Below are 16,635 nucleotides of genomic sequence, written 5' to 3' on the forward strand. Positions count from 1 at the left end.
GCTATATAAATGCAAGTACTTTCTTCACTAGGTGTCTTTTTAAGGTTCAGAGGACGGATAACAGGTCTTTGCAGAAGCAACTACCATGCTGTTGCCGCCCAGCAGAGGGAGCGACCAGTTAGGAGATTCACTCTAACGAGGATTAATATTAAACTGCGAGCACCGGGGACCCCAAAATAAAATGAATATTGTAACAAAGTGGCATTTGTCTGCGGTGGGGGGGTGGGGAGGGATATCAGAGACATCTTCACAGAAGTCAGGGACATGTTGAAGTCCTGTTCACTTGCTGCTAGTGTGTATGTGTCACTCTGGGTTTCTGAGGGCTGATGCTGTAAGGAGTATTTTTAGCCCCAATAAAAGGCTCGGTTTCAGTTTTGTATTTAATCAGCTCGGAGCTGCTGCCGTGGATTAGAAGTGTCACCGGTTCTCTCACCCTCTGCTTTTGGGACAGGAGAGAGAGAGAGGGGAATAAAGAGCGACCCCTAACTTGTCTGGCTCTCTCACCTGCCCCGGGATCCCAGGTGCGTGTCAGGAGCTGGTGGGAAAGCTTGTTGTGTTATTGATGTGAGAGAGGCTCTGTTCCCATCCCCGGTGAGTTTGAAAAAGATCTGAAGCGTAAAATGGCTGCTTTGGTTTGAAACAAAAAGAGGAAGTTTGTTTAACTGCGCCGAGGACATTTTATAGATATCTTTAAACTGTCCAACTCTCCTCCCTCGCTTTTAGTGCAGTCTCTAGTTTGGTTTCATGGTCAAGTTTTGGTCCCAACGTTACCTATGTTTCACCAGCCAGCGAGGTGACGTTAATACATTCCTGTCTGGACAGATATTTCAAAAACGCTTCTGTTCCTCAATTCAATAATAGCTTTAGATTGCAGTGTTTGAACTGGGGAGAGGTGGAGAGTTAACAGGGTTGCCAGTCTTTAACGTCTATTTAATTCGACTACTCAATTCACTTGTAATGGAGACTTGAGGATATTTTTTGCAAACATAATTTGTTTGTACGTTTTGAATAGGTGTGATTGTGTGTAAAATTCTCATTCTGAATGCCACTTGGGCCATAGCCAACAGCGGTTGGCACCTACCCCCAGAATCTAGTGGGGTGGTGGGGGGCGGGTGGGTAGTGTGGCAGGATGAAGGTGGAAATGAGCAGTGAATTTGGGTAGGGAGCTGTTCTGCATATGTAGCTGTATTTTCAACTGCCATTTGATAATATTCAGGAATAAAAAATGTAATCAAAATGTATACAACAGAGTTAATTTTGTTCAATAAAACCCCAGTGAGGTAAAATAATGTGAAGTGTATGAATGATATATAACATAACACCTGTAATGAATACAGCATTGCAATGCAGTATTGCTGGTACATCTTGTATTTTATGTACAGGACTGCCATAATTGTTCTTGTAAGGTGTATTTATGCCACCACTTTTGCATTGATGCAAAGTTGTTTTGAATGCGCATTGTTGCATATGGTAACTTCAAAAATTCCAGAACATTTTAGCGCCTTGTTGTATGAGACCCCCTACAGGTGACCATGTTCAGCCAGTTTAACTTTCCAATTCGCCGGCAGTGGAAATCCAACCATTAAGGGGTCGTGGAAGTAAAATAAAACCCACAAAAAAACAGCAAAATGCAGCATGTTGGGCAGCACCTGTGGAGAGAAACAGAGATAATGTTTCAGTTTGCTGATGATCCAGGAAGGGTCAACATTGACCTGAAACATTAACTCTGTTTTTCTTTTAGGATGCCGCCTGATCTGCTCAGTATCTCCATCATGCTGTTTTTATTTCAGATTTCCAACATCTGCAGTATTTTGCTGTTGGACTTGAAAATAGAATTCCTTGTTACTGTTTGGATAATGTTCAATAATTAAGTTGAAGAGAAGAAAAAGCCCCCCCCCGGCCCCCAAAAATACTAGATGGACATTCAAGCTTCCCTCAACCTCTCATTGGATAATTGTTTTTTGCCACTTAAGGCCTTACAACCTTGAATGTTGGAGGATTCGAGACTGGCAAGATACCTGTCTCAATTACTGACCAATTCCCCCATCAACTGTTTAAGCTTTCCACAGAAATGCTTAAAGCCCTGTGGACATATAACACTGTGATTACCTCTGTGTACTTTGTGGATCTTGAAGTTACTAAAGGCTCTTTGACTGATTTTTGGATGGTCAAGCACGACTGAATCTGTGACTGAAAGACTTGCTGATTGGTCTCTCATGGCCCAGAAATTGTTGCAAGATTCTTACTTAGTGTTTGAACCGCGATTGTCATTGGGGATCAACAATTCAGCTTCCCCCAGGCTGATTCAAGGTTCTTTAGTCAAGATTTGTCCAGCCAAATTCTAGTGGTTTCCTTGATTGGTCGCTCAAGACACGTCCCAAATCATCACTAAAATTACCCCAAGCAATAGAGTGAGTCTTCCAGGGTAACATTTAAGGTTATCACAACATTATGTTGAAGAGTTTTCAAGTCATCAACCATATTATTCCCAATTAGAGTATAAAATTATGCCACTGCTCATGATTTCAATTCACAGGTCCCAGAAACTATTCGAAGGAAACCAGCCCCAGGCCAGTCTGATTAAACTATAAGGAAAGGAGTATGCCATATAGTCCCTCAAGCCCATTCCACCATTCGATTCGAGCATTGCCAATCTGTATCTCAAATCCACTTACCCTCTATATACCTTGATAGCTTTACCTAATCAAAATCTATTGATTTCTGTCTTCAAAATTCTAATTGATCCATCAACCAGTCGTTTGAGGGAGAGAATTTCACATTTCCGCTGCCCTGGGTGTGAGAAAGGTTTTCCTAATTTCAATCTGAATGGCAAAGCTCTCGTGTCAAGGTTGTGGCCGGTTGTTCTGTACTTACCTAAAAGCAATAACTTCCCTGAATCTGCACTATCAAATTATTTGATAACTTTAAGTGACTCGATTAGACCACCCTCAACCTTTCAAATTCAGAGGGCCACAAACCAAGTTCACGCAACCCATAACCTGTAAACTCTGGTATAATTTTAGTGGCTTCCAAAATCAGTACTATATGCCCTTGCTGAAGTGTGGTGCCCAGAACTGAATCTAGTACTCCAGATGAGGCCTGACCAAGGCTCTGTCCAATTGAAGCATAACTTCCTCTTCTTTTTAATTCCAGCCTCCTTGAGGTAAAGGCCAACTCACCATTAACCTTTCTGAATACCTTTTGCATCAGCCCAACAATTAATAGTGATGATGTACTAGAATGCCCAAATCTCCTTGCTCCTCCATAATTTCCAGTCCCGTGCCATTTAGAAAGTATTCTGATTTTCTTCAGAGTCTGAAGCCTGCGACTGGTATTTGGGACATTCCACTAATAAAAATTGTATCTGTTTTAAGGCAGCTGCACTTCTCAATGAGTAGCTGCCTCTGTGAACCACTGGTGCGAAAACTACAATCTGTCTCCCGGCTACCCCGGCAAAAATGGTGGTTGCTGGGTCCAGGGTGAGGCTTCTGGAATTGGTGCCATTTTGGCTGAGTCAGAGATCACTTCCTTCCCTGCAAAAATTCAGGCCTAAGTTACATTTAAATGACTGAACCATTCTAGTTCCAGTGTTTGAGCCAGCTTAAAGCACATAGCTCAGTTTACACATTTATTTACCATGTGGTGTGGGATTCAGAATTATTTTGATGCTGAATATGCATTTTCTGTATACCACTTGACATAAATTTGGCTGGTGATACATCACAATGTAATTTTACAGTTGTAAACACTTTTACATGGTGAAGAAGTCCAACACTGAGTATTGCTTAAAAAAAAGTGACATGTTGAAGTTTTTCATTTTGCACTCATCTGGACTGTTTGCAAGAATACCAATAGTAAAGAGAAAACAATTTATATTGCATGAGAAGAGAGTGCTGATTGGTTGGCAAATGGACTCAGGTAGAGGTGTTGCCATAGAGAATGCACCAGGGAGTCATGCTTTTGTTTAAATTCAAACCAGGAGGTCGACTCTGGTCAAGGCAACATTATTTCATTGTTAAAATTTAATTTAAACTGCACTTATAATTTTTTCTGAACATATTTAAGTTTTGCTTTTATTTAGGCTAGATAATTAAGGAATCAGCTGATATTGCTTCTCTCTGATCAGACTCTGGGTCAGCTGGACTAACATGTGATTACTATCTTACACCATAGCCGACACAGTATTGATCAGTCTCTAGGGTGGGTGAGGAGCACAGGCAGAGAGTTTGCAGACCTAGAGGGAGAAGGATTGCCATTCCTGGACATGGATCTGGAGGTTTTAATCACAGGGCTGCCTGCCTGCAGCTGCACACCAACCAATTAAATATCTTTTTCTCCTGTTCAAAGAGAATGAGAAAAGTAATCACTTTTCATATAGTGATAGAATCCCTGGTGCATTCTCTATCACTGCAGTGCAGAAGGAGGCCATTCTGCCCATCAAGCCTGCACTGACAACAATCCCACCCAGGCCCTATCCCCATAATCCCATGTATTTACCCTGCTAATCCTCCTGATACAAAGGGACAATTTAGCATGGCCAATCCTCTTAACCTGCACATCTTTGGTGTGGGCAGAAACTGGAGTACCCGGAGGAAACCCACGCAGATGCGGGGAGAATGCGCACCCAAGGCCAGAATTGAACCCGGATCCCTGGTGCTATGAGGCAGCAGTGCTAACCACTGTGCCGCCCCTTTTAATCCCTCTGTGCTGTTTCTCCTCTGTTGCTCACAGTATTATCCTGGGGAGATTAATCTTTAATTCCTGGAGACTCTGGGATAATCCTGGAAGTTTGGCATCCCCAAAGCCCCAGTCTTCTCAGGTTCTTGACTTTCAAAATAAGGCCTATGTTTACTTTATTAGTTTTCACAAGTAGACTTACATTGACACTGCAATGGAGTTACTGTGAAAATCCCCTAGTTGCCACACTCTGGCCCCTGTCCAGGCACACTGAGGGAGAATTTAGCATGGCCAATACACCTAACCAGCACGTCTTTCGGACTGTGTGAGGAAACCGGAGCACCGGGAGGAAACCCATGCAGACACAGGGAGAACGTGCGGACTCTGCACAGACAGTGACCCAAGCTGGGAATTGTGCTGTGAGGCAGCAGTGCTAACCACTGATCCGCCATGCCATCCTATGGTATGGTCTCAAAACTATTCGTTGCAGTTAATTTAAAAAAAGGATTTAATTCTGATTGACTGGTGACGAGGTAATCATCGATCGATGACTGTACCAGCAGTGTGTGTCGGCACTCTTTATTTGCGTCAAGATATCACAGTGGTGTGTTTACATACCATATAGTTGGAAGAACTCTTTAAGCTGTTTTGACACTAACACCAGCAATGACCAGTTCGAAGCTAAGTACTTGCCGTATGAATATGGAACATTAAGTCTCCCTGAATCTGGATTTACAGTGTGACTTGAGAATATGTACATTTCATGCAGTGTACACTGTTTTACAGAATGTTCAACTTGTGACATTCAGCAGTTCAGAGGCATCTATACTCATTTCAAAAGCAGCTGTTGCTTAAATGTTGCTGTAGAAGTTCGAGTTTGAATCACACAAGGGAGTTTTTTAAAGCAATGTAACTGCGATGATAGGTTTAGGTTTCTGGAAGAGAGATTTGATGAATTCAGCCTTCCTTTTACCAAACTCAGAAAAAAAGCCCAGCAAAGTGACTTGCTTATGACTGGTATGCTTTGGAGTTTGGTGAGTGCGCGCGCGCAGCTAATTTCTAAAATCTAAAAGACAGGAGGAAAAAAATTAATTTCTCTATTGGAGCACGTTTATTTTCGACAAAACATCTTGTGCCCATGATATATTTCTTTGGCAAAGCAGGACACACTGGCCTTGGCTAGGCATGTCGCTGAGAGATTTATGTTGCAGCACTAATACATGGCTGACAATAACAGAGCAGGTCGCCTGCCCTTGCAGTAGTAGTGGCTTAAGAATGCCTTGTCTGATGGTTCTCCAACATCTGCTCAATGTCACTTATTCTGAAAGTAACAGGAAAAATTAATAACCGGTGTTTTGTTGTGCTATATTTTTGGCTTCTGTGTGTGCAGCTGGTCATGTACGTGGGAGTCCTGTACATTCCTGGAGGGCGGAAGGAGTAATATTATAGCGTAACCCTGCTAAGATGAGTAATTTTTGAAATACGATCGGAAAGAGAATGGTGAATAGGAAGAGAGTAATTCCAATAATCTCACTGTGGGGTTCACGTGGGACCACAAGAGTGAAGCTTGAGCATGTTTACCATCTAAATCACAAGTTTCTGCTAAATTCTAAGTATGTTCAAGGCTGTGATAGACAAATTTTTAATTAGTAAGGGAATCAAGGGTTATGGGGATAAGGTGAGAAAGTGGAGTTGAGGATGGTCATTTCAAATCAGTCATGATCTCATTGAATGATGAAGCAGACTCAATGGGTCAAATGGCCTACTTCTGCTCCTATGTCTTATGGTCTTATGTGTTGGGATGGTATCATTAACTAGGCTGAAGAGGAATCTAAGACAAGTAAGCCTTTTCAGCCAAGCAATGTATGTCAGATTCTCACTGTAACAAGTTTGAGCTTTGAGACCTCACAAGCTACATTTTTTCTGGTACTTACTGAAGGATATACTTCACGTTGAAAGTTTTTCTCTCTCTTAGCAATGGAATTACTGTCTCTTAATATGTGGCCCTGGTTGGAACATAATGTAATCTTCATACCATCATCATAGACTATTGACAATAAAGAAGACAGTTACCAAAATGCTGCCTCCACTGAAGCCTGTGGGTGGAAGTTACAGCACTGCCATGGTGGTGAGAGGGTGGAAATCCTAAAATGTGGCAAACCATTCATAAGTCCTTTGACTTTGGTGGGACCATAAAATCGCCAGTGTAATGTTCCGCCCCAAATGTGTAGATAAATCGAAAGATAAGCAGACTCTTGGCCATGTTGACCAATGTCTCCTTCCCCATCTCACAAATGTAACAAAAGTGTTTACTGTAAATTTATAGTAGGCAAACACCCTGCCCCTCCAACATATGACAGGATTGAGGCGTTAGAGTGACAGTTATATCAGGCTGATTTCTCACTTTTGTATATGCTTGTGACATTATATGTAGGACAACAAAAAAGAAGCAGCCAATCTATAAATGACTGTCCGATATCACTACAGTACTGTCTAATCTGTATGTGGAGCTTGTGACAATTGCTGGTATCTCAGAACATGTTTGACTGTAATGCAATTTGGTTATTTCATAGAACCACACATTAGCTGCCCAGTTTAACCGTTTAAGGACTGGCTCAGGCATTTCTGCTGGATTAGATTGGATTTCCTAAGTTTATTCTTACAAATAGCAATGGAAAAATTATTAAATAGTCATCCCTTCATGAACGTGCTTGAATAGAGCACATGGCGAACGGCATGCTGAGTTAGGTGAGACACTGGCCTTTCAACTCGTCACCATGTGTTCCATCAAGGGCAGGCCGATGGGATATCCAAGTGAAATCAAATTGAGGAAAGTTCAACCCTCCTCTGGACAACACAAACTAAGTCCTTATTCAGCAAACATTGGCAACATCATGCTTAGTTTGTGCGAAGAAATATCAGATTGATAGAATAGGAAGGTATTTTATAAGATGTGAATGGAGCAAATTGGTGTAGAGAGAGCTTTGATCTCCACCTACTTGTTCCCTCTCTGAACTGATCCATGTTTGATGTGCACTGAATGCCTCAATGTGTTCCACTTCACTAACATCCCTCGTCCTGATATGTACAGAAAGTAGCAGGCTGATGATATGCATTGTGACGAGAACAGTCTGGAAATACACTTTTACATCCTTCTGTCATATGATTCTATAATCAGAATTAACTTTCTGCATTTGACAATGCCACCTCTGAGATGAGAAGGTTAACAAGGATGGCGGGGGCGGGCGTGCAAGTTAGTGTGATGATTCGGATGGGGCTGAGCAATAATGCTGGAGGAGAAAGTGGCCAGTCTGATAATATGGAGGAATGAGAGAGAAGGGCTAACGCGCGTGGGAGCTCAGAAGAAAAAAAAACAGCAAATCAGTTAGCATCTCAAAGAGAAAGATAAGGGTAACTTCTCTCACCCATTTCGGATTTCATGAGCAGTTCTATTTCCCACATTTTGTTTCAGGTTTATGGCAAGTGCTGGGTTTTCTTTCAATCATTTTACCTTTACAATGGATTGTATTGAAGTAAAGAGAGGAGGCGACCAGAGAAACAGGACGAGAAAGGATGGGATTAGCACCAATAGCCCCAATGGTTTAAAATTTAATCCTGCATGAGGAAATCTTTAATCTGTTTAATGTTCCAAACCAGGAACTATGACATTTCTTGATAATTGGGTGAGGTAGCTGGAGAGGGGAGACGGCTTCCTACCAACCTGGACAATATACATAATGAATATTTTGAACAGAGGCATCTTCTATATCCTTTTGGAACAGTTAGATCACGCTAGGAAAAATCACCTTGTTTGGGAGTTTAAAGGGAGAGACTGTTTCTACTGACAGGAAATTTGATATGCAATTAGGGACATGTCTTTAAGATAATTGTCAAAATAGCCAGGGAGAGATAGGAGAATTTTCTATGCAACCCGTCATTCTCTCGAGTGCACTGCCTGAAGTGGTGGAGGAGCAGATTCAACAGTCAGTTTCAAAAGGGAATTGGATTTCCTGCCTCTCCAAAGGACATGGAACACTATCCTTTCCATTTAAATGGACAGTGTTTTTTTTTTACAATCATTAAATACCAGGATAACATTGTGGTTTGAAAAGAACTCTTCCAGTAATCTGTACATCTCCGCGAGAGAATATCATGATTACATTCCTGTAAATTTATACCTATACTGATGCTCATCCTATGCTGTTTTCTAACTCTATAGCGTCACACACCGACGGACTCTGTGTTATGAGTCGCTTCCTCAGCTGTGCAGTCAACTCATGACCATCTTACACAAAAGGGCAAAAACAAACACTTCAATGTCGAGGCCAAGTTACTGAACATATTGAAGATGAAAATAGATAGATTTCTTCCAGATACTAAAGATGTCAAGGGTTTCTTGAGACAGAGGATCAGCCATGTTCATATCAAATGGCACAGCAGCCTTGAAGGGCTGAATGGCCTACTCTTGCTCCTATTTTCTATGTTTCTGCTGCAAGGCTGTTGGAGATTACAGAGATAGGGAGGGATGAGGCCATGGAAGTATTTGAAAACCTTAAGTATGAAAATCTTAAAGTCGCGAAGTTCCTTGAATGAGAATCTAAATAAGTCAGCAAACATGGTGGGGGGTGATAGGGGGCCAGGGCTTTCTGTGAGTTAGGGCATGGGAAGCAGAGTTTTGGATGACTAAGTTGACAAGAGGGTGGAACGTTGGAGTCCAGCCAGGACTGCATTATAACTGTCAAGTCGAGAGATAAGAAAGGTTTCATCAGCAGGGAAACAGAGATAAGCTTCTCAAAAAAGAGAGAAAATTGATATATGTTATGTAGTATCACACAGTCCAGCAATTCATCATAAATGTGTGTGGGTGGAAGGGGTGGCTTTATCAATATTGTTTTACAGGCCTTAGCATTAGATATGCTTATGTCTGGGTTTTCCTTGATTGATCATTTGTTTTCACACGTATTTGATTTCACCTCTTGAAAAGATCCCATGTTTGCAATAATGTTTTGAAAAATACATTTTATTTTTCTTTTTAGTTCTAGATGCTAAAAGCTTTGGGGTGGCACGGTGACAGTGGTTAGCACTGCTGCCTCACAGCACCAGGGTCCCAGGTTCAATTCCAGCCTTGGGTCACTGTCTGTGTGGAGTTTGCACGTTCTCCCCGTGTCTGCATGGGTTTCCTCCGAGTCCTCTGGTTTCTTCTCACACTCCAAAGATGTGCGGGTTAGGTTGATTGGCCATGCTAAATTGATCCTAGTGTCAGGGGGATTAGCAGAGTAAATGTGTGGGGTTACGGGAATAGGGTTTGGGTGGGATTGTGGTCAGTACAGGCTCAATGAGCCAAAGGGCCTCCTTCTGTACTGTAGGGATTCTATATTTTGCCTCTGACTGTTGTCTGCCCTGCAGTGAGTTGGTTTAACCACAAACCGCCTGACTATCCCGAATCCAGACCAACCTGCTGTGTTGCCTTTCACATGCGTTCTGAACAATTTCCTCCAAAATCTTCCATTGATTAATAATGTGAAACAAAATAAAGAAAACTGATTTTCATGGCCTTAGCATATCCCACTGTACCTTAATGAAGTATTTTTGCAGTGTAGTCACTATAATGCAGAGAACGTCAAACTGGACAAAGCCAACAATGTAGGCAAAATAAAAACACAGAAAATCTGTTTTAGTGATATTGCCACTTTGGATTTCTCTCACATCCACTAAAGAGGGAAGATGGAAGTTTGTTTCCTCACCTGAAAGATGACATTATTGAAATCCCATTGGGGGGGGGGGGCTACTCCAAATTTGATGGTGACCATAAGAAGTGCAGTTACCTGGGGACCCAACTCAGTGCTTTATAGCTCCAGTTACAGCGCTTTCTATTTCTTAGCTTTTTTTCCCTCTCTGTTTCATTTTGATTGAGATTAGATAACAGGAAGGTAAATAGCTCAAGGGGACAGTGAATGAAAGAGTGAGGAACAATGATTTGCTTATTTTATGCAGGAGCAGGATTTTCTTTGCTTCTTGTTGAGTGCCATGTGAATACTATGGGGGGAGGGATTAGTTGGTTGGTTCTTCTTTTGACTCCTCCCATTGAGCCTATGGCGTTGCCCCAATGCTGGTTGATCACCTTCATATTGACCCATCATTTTTGGATTTGGCGGGTGGTTTTGCAGCCAGGTGCCCTTCCTGACTGACCCTTCCCATTTATGATGTGGAGATGCCGGCATTGGACTGGGGTAAACACAGTAAGAAGTTTAACAACACCAGGTTAAAGTCCAACAGGTTTATTTGGTAGCAAAAGCCACACAAACGTTCGGAGCTCCAAGCCCCTTCTTCAGGTGAGTGGCTCACTCACCTGAAGCCACCTGAAGCCCCTTCTTCAGGTGGCTCACCACTCACCTGAAGAAGGGGCTTGGAGCTCCGAAAGTTTGTGTGGCTTTTGCTACCAAATAAACCTGTTGGACTTTAACCTGGTGTTGTTAGACTCCTTACTGTCCTTCCCATTTATCCAGACTGGGACCAGGCACTGATGCACACTGGGCTGCATGTAGCGGATGAGAGCTGGAAGGCTGTTCTGTTTTTCTGTTAACTGGGATGAAGTCCCACAACACTGAGATGGGCCATTTAAGCTCGCCTCAGCATAGAGCAACCCCAGTGACTGTTTCCTACCTCTTCCCAACTCCAGCCTGCACCCACACCATCTGGCAATGATGATCCCGCCTTTGCGGACGTTTTCTCCCAAAGTGGGCTGGCCATGCTGGGAAATTTTTCAGACTCCCACAACCCACCGGGACCACAGTGGGTAACCTGCTTATTTGCGGGGCAGAAGCCTGTGGGTTCAAGTGCCTTCGCAGGATGGTCACCAGAGGTATCCCTGGTGTCCTAGCCAATTGCATAAAATAACAGATTACTTGGCCATTATCACATTGCTGCTTGGGGGGACCTTGTTGTGCTTAATGTGGCCTCTATTTTTCTGAGGTTAAAACAGTAATATTGGCAGAAGTTAGAAATAGGAAAGGAGCGGTCACGTTGTTAGGAGTTTACTATAGGCCCCCAAATAGTAATAGAGATGTGGAGGAAGAAATTGCTAAGCAGATTTTGGATAGGTGTGGAGGTCACAGGGTAGTTGTCATGGGTGACTTTAACTTTCCAAATATTGATTGGAACCTTTATAGGTCGAATAGTTCGGATGGGGCAGTTTTTGTACAGTGTGTGCAGGAGGGTTTCCTGACACAATATGTGGATAGGCCAACAAGAGGTGGGGCCACATTGGATTTGGTACTGGGTAATGAACCGGGCCAAGTGTTAGATTTGGTTGTGGGAGAGCACTTTGGAGATAGTGACCAAAATTCGGTGTCTTTCATTATTGCAATGGGGAGGGATACGGCAGGGCAAGGTTTATAATTGGGGGAGGGGTAATTATGATGCGATTAGGCAAGAATTAGGGTGCATAAGATGGGAACAGAAACTGTCAGAAAAAGGCACAAATGAAAAGTGAAGCTTGTTCAAGGAACAAATACTGCGTTTCCTTGATAGGTATGCCCCTGTCAGGCAGGGAGGAAATGGCCGAGTGAGGGAACCATGGTTCACAAAAGAGGTTGAATATCTTGTCAAGAAGAAAAATGAAGCGTTTGTAAGGATGAGAAAACAAGGTTCAGTTGGGTCGATTGAGGGTTACAAAATAGCAAGGAATGAGCTAAAAAAAGGGCTTAGGAGAACTAGGAGGGGGCATGAGAAGTACTTGGTGGGTTGGATCAAGGAAAACCCCAAGGCTTTTTACTTTTATGTGAGAAATAAAAGAATGACCAGGGTGAGGTCAGGGCCGGTCAAGGACAGTAGTGGGAACTTGTGCATGGAGTCAGAAGAGATAGGAGAGGCGATGAATGAATACTTCAGTGTTCATCAAGGAGAGGGGCCAAGTTTTTGAGGATGAGAGTATGATGTAGGCTGGAGGAGGTAGATGTTCTGAGGGAAGATGTATAAGCGATTTTGAAAAACCTGAGGGTCAATAAGTCCCCTGGACCAGATGGGATATATCCTAGGATTCTTTGGGAGGCAAGGGATGAGATTGCAGAGCCTTTGGCTTTGATCTTTGGGTCGTCACTGTCCATGGGGATAGTGCCAGAGGACTAGAGAGTGGTGAATGTTGTTCCTCTGTTCAAGAAAGGAAATAGGAATGACCCTGGTAATTATAGGCCAGTTAGTCTTACTTCGGTGGTCAGTAAGTTAATGGAAAAGGTCCTGAGGGATAGGATTTATGACCATTTTAGAAAGACGCAGCTTAATCCGGGATAGTCAACACGGATTCGTGAAGGGTAAGTCTTACCTCACAAATTTGACTGAACTCTTTGAGGAGGTAACTAAGTGTGATGATGAAGGTAGAGCAGTTGATGTCATATACATGGATTTTAGTAAGGCATTTGATAAGGCCCCCCATGGTCGGCTCATGAAGAAAGTAAGGAGGTGTGGGATAGAGGGAAAGTTGGCCGATTGGATAAGTAACTGGCTATCTCATAGAAGACAGAGGGTGGTGGTGGATGGAAAATTTTCAGACTGGAGACCAATTACCAGCAGTGTACCACAAGGATCAGTGCTGGGTCCTCTGCTATTTGTGATTTTTATCAATGACTTGGAGGAGAGGGCTGAAGGGCGGGTCAGTAAATTTGCTGATGACACCAAGATTGGTGGATGAGGTGGAGGGCTGTTGTAGGCTGCAAAGAGACATTGATAGGATGCAGAGCTGGGCCAAAAAATGGCAGATGGAGTTTAACCCTGATAAGTGCGAGGTGATTCATTTTGGTAGGACAAATTTAAATGCGGATTACAGGGTCAACGACAGGGTTCTAAGGAATGTGCAGGAACAGAGAGATCTTGGGGTTCATATCCACAGATCTCTGAAGGTTGCCACTCAGGTGGATAGAGCCGTGAAGAAGGCCTATAGTGTGTTATCATTTATTAACAGGGGGTTTGAGTTTAAGAGCCGTGGGGTTATGCTGCAACTGTGCAGGACCTTGGTGGGACCACATTTGGAATATTGTGTGCAGTTCTGGTCACCTCACTATAAGAAGAATGTGGAAGCATTGGAGAGAGTGCAAAAGAGATTTACCAGGATGCTGCCTGGTTTGGAGGGTGGGTCTTATGAGGAAAGGTTGAGGGAGCTAGGGCTTTTCTCTTTAGAGCGGAGGAGGTTGAGAGGCGACTTAATAGAGGTTTATAAGATGATGAGGGGGATAGGTAGAGTGGATGTTCAGAGACTATTTCCTCGGTTGGATGTAGCTGTTACCAGGGGGCATAACTATAAGGTTCATGGTAGGAGATATAGGAGGGATGTCCGAGGTAGGTTCTTTACGTAGAGAGTGGTTGGGGTGTGGAATAGACTGCCTGCTGTGATAGTGGAGTCGGACACATTAGGAATTTTCAAGCGGTTATTGGATAGGCACATGGAGCACACCAGAATGATAGGGAGTGGGATAGCTTGATCTTGGTTTTGGACAAAGCTCGGCACAACATCGAGGGCTGAAGGGCCTGTACTGTGCTGTACTGTTCTATGTTCTAGTGATTATACATCAAAAAGGAATTAATTGGTCAGAAAGTATTTGAAATGTCCTGAGGTCGTGACCAGCACTATAGAAATGCAAGTTTTTTTGTTGAGATATATTTATAATTTTTTTCTTCATTTCCAGTATGTATTTGGAACCCTGTCAGATTAGTTGGAGCAAACCCAACTTCCTTGTTGTGTTACATGCATAGTTACATTCCAATTTAATATTGCTTGGAGTGATAGCCACTCATTTCCAAGTCAGCTCATTAACCAGTTCATCGGCAGCAAGGGTGAGAATACGCTCTCTCTCCTTGCAGTGAGGATGTTGGCACAGACACTTAATAGCATTCAGTTAAATGACATTCAAGACCTCAGAATATCCCAAAAAGCATCTTATAAGCTACAAATTGGGAGGTCTTGTGGCACAGTGGGTAACATCCCTGCCTCTGAGCCATAAGCTCTGAGTTCGAATCCCACCTCAGGATTGGTGACCAAGGAAGGTGCGTTAATATTGTGGCCAAACAGGTTGCATGTCAACCTGCAAATCCTTCTAAACATGCCAATGGCTGGCGGTAAGAGTGGGAGAGACTCCTGGTCAGCCATGCTTGATGTGGAGTGGCTATAAGCCTCTGGCGACAGACTAGCAGCCTGTTCCGGGAATTGCTAGCTATGGAAACAAATGGAAGACTGCCTTAGTGCACCACTAGTTACAGGAAGAGAATTGGAAGCTACAAACTAATTACCCATTGCTTCGGGATTCTCTGAGAGAATTTCAGGAAGCTCAGTGTCCAAGAAGGGAAATGTTCATTCATGTTTCCATAAAATGTATCCTTTGTTGAATATATTACAGCAGATCATCTCATCTCTCAGCCGAACCTTTTGGCCTCTGTGTGTTTGGCTTTGTATCATTCTAAAAAAAGTAGCTGAAATGCTGGTTCTTCTATGATATAGGGGGAGGTCTATAGGGGGGTGGCCTAGTGGCATTATTGCGAGACTATTAATCCAGAAACCCAGCTAATGTTCTGGCACCTGGGTTCGAATCCCGCCACGGCAGATAGTTGAATTCAAATTCAATAAAAAATATCTGGGATTAAGAATCTACTGATGACCATGAAACCATTGTCGATTGTTGGAAAAAACCCATCTCGTTCACTAATGTCCTTTAGGGAAGGAGATTTGCCATCTTTACCTGGTCTGGTCTACATGTGACTCCAGAGCCACAGCAATGTGGTTGACTCTCAACTGCCCTCTGAAATGACCGTTTGAGCCACTCAGTTGTATCAATCAAACGCTCAGCCAAATCTCCATTCACTGCAGCGGGACTGGAGAATTGCAGCTGCGGGCGAGATGGGAGGTTACTGGATTGTCAGTGTGTTAGCATTAATTCCAAGAGTGTACATTGTGATTCGAGCTATTTGGGTGGGGTAAACCAATACAATGATGGTTTGGCAATTTGAACTAGAAGCCAGTCTTTCTCAGTCATGGTTACCAATGGATGTAAGCTTTTTATTAGTGATGCGATTCTCCTTTAGAAGTTTCCATAATATAAACAGAAAAGGCTGGAAATACTGAGCAGATCAGGCAGTAACTGTGGAGTGAGAAAGTGTTAATGGGTGGAATTTAATGCCCCCTTCCTCCCCCCAAGCATATTTGAAGGTTGGGTGCATTTGATCAGGCTAGCTGGTGCAGAGTGGGGATCTCACCACCTTCCCACCTCTACCATCTTAAATGTCCCGGGCAGCACTTCCACACCACCACCAATTTAGCCCCTTAAGTGGCTAATTATCCCCCCATTGCTGGTAGTCACCCAGGTGGCTTGCCATGCAGGAACCTTGAAAAGAAAACCCCTGTCGATTTTGCTCATGGGATTCTGGGTGGGAGGGATGGTCCTCGCTGTCAGGCACTCAGCATCAGAAAGGAGGAGCCCACTGAGAGTCACCCCTTAGTCTTTTCTTCTGACCGGCCTGACCTCCCCTAAGTAGTGACACCCTCCATGAGATCTCATCCTACCCTCAGTCACCTGTGGCCTGAGTTCCTTTTCAATCCCAGGTCTCCGGGGTACATTGCCAATGAGCTGTTGTCACTCCTGGTGGTGCTGCCTGCAATGGAGACCTGAGGGAGGATGGGGGGAATCCCCACCTCTGGGATCCTTGTTCCTGCAGTAAGTGCCTTGCTGTCACTGAGTCTGACACGTCCTCCCCAGAGGAGGTTGTCACCAGCTCTCCAGATGTATAATCACTAGCTGTCACCAGCTCTCCAGCTAACAGGAGCTGCCCCATCACCGAGATAAAATTCCGTCTGTTTTTTCTGGTTAATGACCTTTCAGCAGAACTTTATTTTAGAAACATTCACGTTCCTGAGCATGTAGAGAATAGGAAAAAGGTGGCGGTGGGCGTGGAGTATGGTCGGTGAGGTAGAAAGGA

General features: G+C 43.4%; 1 protein-coding gene across 3 annotated transcripts in view; it reads left to right on the forward strand.

The window, feature by feature from the left end:
- The first annotated feature begins 394 nt into the window (after positions 1 to 394).
- The window catches only part of map3k14a (mitogen-activated protein kinase kinase kinase 14a), a 57,020-nt gene continuing 40,779 nt past the window's right edge, over positions 395 to 16,635 (forward strand). For 2 of the 3 annotated variants that reach the window (XM_078223778.1, XM_078223782.1), the window contains exon 1: positions 395 to 591. The gene's annotated coding sequence lies outside the window, so the exon portion shown is untranslated. The remainder of the gene's footprint in view (positions 592 to 16,635) is intronic. The other variant, XM_078223779.1, reaches the window with a different exon arrangement.

The sequence above is a fragment of the Mustelus asterias genome, chromosome 11, assembly GCF_964213995.1.
Source record: "Mustelus asterias chromosome 11, sMusAst1.hap1.1, whole genome shotgun sequence".
Lineage (NCBI taxonomy): Eukaryota > Metazoa > Chordata > Chondrichthyes > Carcharhiniformes > Triakidae > Mustelus > Mustelus asterias.